Source organism: Gossypium hirsutum, chromosome A06 (assembly GCF_007990345.1).
Source record: "Gossypium hirsutum isolate 1008001.06 chromosome A06, Gossypium_hirsutum_v2.1, whole genome shotgun sequence".
Taxonomy (NCBI): Eukaryota; Viridiplantae; Streptophyta; class Magnoliopsida; order Malvales; family Malvaceae; genus Gossypium; species Gossypium hirsutum.
In genome coordinates this window covers 52,164,499-52,168,802 of record NC_053429.1, presented here as the reverse complement: position 1 = coordinate 52,168,802, position 4,304 = coordinate 52,164,499, and the positions used below count along the sequence as shown (strand labels likewise).

At 37.2% G+C, this 4,304-nt stretch overlaps 1 pseudogene; it reads right to left on the bottom strand.

Annotated features, from left to right (window-relative positions):
- Nucleotides 1-786: 786 nt before the first annotated feature.
- Nucleotides 787-4,097, bottom strand: LOC107961775 (FT-interacting protein 3-like; annotated as a pseudogene).
- Nucleotides 4,098-4,304: the final 207 nt, after the last annotated feature.

Genomic DNA, 4,304 nt, shown 5'->3' with positions numbered 1-4,304 from the left:
CCACTTGCCTTATCATGTTTGTGTTTTCCAGAAGAGATGACATGGGCTTTTATCAAATAAATATTGGTGTACCTTTCATATAGTGATTTATCAAATTAGTCTATATTAATTTAATCTCTTTACTATTTAAAATGTTCAATTATGGTCGAATTATAAGAAACATTTATGGTTAAAAAATAAAATGAAAGTGTTTCTTTCCTTTAAATAATATTTTATTTGTAGAATTATAAAAATCTTTTAAAATATTGATTTTGTTAATAAATGATTTTTCTTAAATAATAAATGTTAATTTTGTTAAAATTGATTCATTTAATAATGGAGATAAGTTGCAATAAGGTTATTAAATTATTAGTAAGTTTATGTTTTGGTTGTTGAACTATTTGAAAGTTTTTATTTAAGTTATTGAGTCAATATATTGATCATCGACTCGTCACTTAAAGCTTGTTAATTATTATTATTTTTTTAAAATTAACATCTTAATGACTTATATAGAAGTTTTTGAATAGTTCAATAATTTAAATAAAATTTTTTGAATAACTTAATAGTTATTTTATAATTTTTTAAAATTGAGTAATTGAAACATAAATTTACTAATAATTTAATTACTTTGAGTGTAACTTACTCTTAATAATAAAATGACTAAAATTTGATTAGTTCTTACATTCACCTATTCATGTCCCATGCTTTTTATTCAAATACTAAAGGCTAAACTAAAAAAAAAAAAATGTCTCTTGAACTTTAAACGTATACTTAGCTTGGAACGATGGCTTATGTAGATAGTATCAATGAATATAGAAGCTTAGGCTTTTTTTATTTATTATTAAACAAAGGCAGACACAAATTACATATTATCATGTAACAGGACCCTGCATTTGCCACCAACTAAAGAGCCCTGCTTTGCTATTTTGCATAATTAGACCTTGAATGATATGCTCATAACATGCTGTCCGATCTCGCAGGCAACCGTCTAAAGAAGTTAAGAGGTACTGACGGAAGTTTGTGGCGGAACCTAGGATGCCTCAGTGCATAAAGTCTTATGAGAAGAGCCACAACTTGGAATGGTGTAACATAAAGAACTATGGCGGCGATCAAACAGAATGTCACGAATAAGGTGGTTGCTCTCGGGTCCCTCCAGCTTAGCAGAGACTGTAACCTTTCCCCTTGTGTTGCCAGATCACCAATCACAGTCTGAACTCTCCCTCCTATACTTCTGAGACGATCATATCTCATCCTGATGATATCAGATGGGCGGGAAGTGGGGAAGGTATCAAACTCTTCATCTAGTTCATCTGGATGGGCTGCAACGGCATGAGACACACGTGTATCCATGTGAGGAGGGTGCAGTGGCCGCCAACGGTAGTTCCAGATTCCAATTAGGAAAAGGTAGAGAAAAACTGTGGGAAGTATTAGCTCAGGGTAAAGAACCAATATAATGAAAAGGATATGAATCAAAATGGTTGTAATAGGGTTTCTCCAATTGCAGATTTGATCAAACCATTTTCCAACTGCAATCAACCCACTTAGAACTCCCATAATTCGGAAAAAGTTTGCTTTACTTCTCCTCATGCTCCACATATGTGAATCAACATCCAGTATGTACTCCACAACTTCCTTCCTCAATGGTGGCTCGGCCCGGCTCAGCCTCACCGAGACCATCTGCACAGCTTGGTGCCTCAAGCTATCGAGCTGAATCACAGACAATGGGTGGATGTAGTGCATCTTAGGCAACAGTGGATGCGAATACATATGCAGCATGTTAATCAAAGTTGAGCAGGTGAACCTCACAGCCAATTGAACTTCACCAGTTTTTTTAACCCCTGAAGAATGTAGCACCAGTAGAGGATACGAATGTGTATAGACCCTGTTGGCTTCAAGTGTCGATAACCGAATCCTTACCTTCCCAATTCTTGCATCCTTTGCCCCTCCAGCTCCCCCGTGTATATGACCATTATCAAAAACCCCTATAGTGATGACAGTACAAGGATCGAAAACCTCCCAAGTGTACTGCTCATTCCACCTTGGCATGAAATTGTCAACGATTGTCCTTGTCCGGATCCATTTCTGCCCATACTTGGCCACACAATAAGCATCTGTGGTTCCTCGTCCATCTTTTGTTTTCATTGGCATCAGGCCGTGGGCACTTAGAATACCCAGTTCAAGAATTCCAATGTTAGGTCTCCATAGCTGTTTTGCTGTCGGCCTAAGATCACTGCTGCAGTGTGTAGATTCATCCAAAACATGATACCCTCCTTCTAAACAGATCCTTAAGTGAATCCGGCTGGCGAATTTCATTTCTTTTTTCTCTCCATCAACAATCACATGTTTCTCGAGATTGTGCCACCGACTATTCACAGGTTTATGGTCTAACCTTCTTTGAACCACCTGTAAAGGAATCACACACTTCCCCAAGGTTTCATCCTTGTTCGATCCCACCCTATCTTCCACGGATAGAAACAATGGCTCCTCGAAAGGTTCAGCAACTACAAACATCAAGTCCTCATTCCACATTGGATTGATGGTCTTACTCGGAGATATTCTAGTTCTCAAAGCCTGATTTCTAAGAACAGCTTTCACAAATACTTCAGGGAACCTGCCTTTATCACTAGGTACCAAGTCTTGAGCTTCAATGACATTCACCCTCACATACCAAAGCTTGGGGGAAAGATACACTTTTGATCGAATGTTTGTAACACCATCTGGGCCAACTGATGCAGCATCTGAATGCCACGCATCCGGAAATGCCTCATCTGCTTGAGTTCCCATCCAAACAGCCAGCATGAGTTCTCCCTTCGGTTTATTACCCTTTCGATCTTCCAATCTATACCACTGTGGCGCCAATGGGCTGTCGGGAGGAACCCTCTTCGGAATTTCATTGACATCGAACACAACCCTGCCAATTAAATCATCTACAACAACATCCTTGTCCTTCACAAACACTTCCAAAATAGAAGCTTGAATTCTTTCTTTTGAGAATCCAAATACTTGGTTCCATTCAGGATTGCTCTTCTTCTCGAAATGCTTAGTTACTCCCTTGTAGTTCCCAAGTTTAACCTCCACATAAGGATCACAGCTACCAGTGACATCTTTTCCAGGTAAATCCTTAGCCTTCACAACTAGAACGTACAGGTATTGCATTTGCTCCACAAGGTCATAGGTGCACGAAAGCTTATCAACGGTGACTGCCCGGCCCCGATGTTGGGTGAGGTCTGCTTTAGGGCAAAGTCTACTGATTGTGGCGGCGGCTTCTGCATTTTGCTTCTAAACAACACTCAACAGTTGTGCAAGCAGCTCAGAAAAATTAGAATTTCGATAATAATAAACAAATTTACAACTTGGTAGCTCCATTTGGTAGCCGAGCTAAAGGGAAGAAAACTAAGTATAATAATAGCGAAACAGTTCATACGTACTTGTCAATAATCATTAGTAAAGAAGCATTCAATGCAGTTAACAATCAAAGAAGCGAACTTGAAGGCTCTTTAAACAATTTTCCCGGTTACCAAACAGCATTAAAATTGAAACATTTATCAGAATATACAGCAAAACAACCAAAACTGCGTTTTATACAAGAAGAAACAGACAGATCTAAAGCAAGAAAATCCGTTATCCCAAACACAAGAAAAAAAGAGGAGTTAACTACAAGCAAGAGAAAAAAATATGAACCATATATCACTGTCATGCATTATTGACATTTTACATGACTTAAAAGAGTGAAAAAACATAGTGTCAAAGTTAGAACAACAACTCAAACCAAACCTACGAAGACAAACATTTGAAATCAAAGCAGTCATTTAAAAGGAAAAAGAAAAAGAGATGTACCTTTGTAAGAATGCAAGAAAAAGGACCAACTTTCTTTCTTCAAGGTGCAGAAATTGAAAATCTTTTATGTTTATATAACTTGAAGAAAAAAAATACGAAACTAGTAAGAATAAGAACGGGAAGGTGTGGGAAGTGAGACTCAAAGATCTATAAAGTAATAAAAGAACACATAAAAAGTACAAAGTATCAACCTTTTCTCTTTTCACCATTTAATTTGATTCACCAAAAAGAAGAGCAAAGATGAAAACTAAAAAGATATATTAACAGGAGACATTTTATTTTGTATAAAAAACGTAGGGGTTGAAGCTTAAGATAAAACAAAGAAAGTCACACGTGGGAAGACTGTTGTCGGTTCCGGCACATGCGAGATGAAGGGTTGTTTTGTTTGTTTGTGTTGATGTTGGTGGACCTCGGACTCAGTGTTGTTGGCTCGCTCTTTTCACTGATTATTATTATATTGTTATTATTATGGTAAATCTACTATGTGA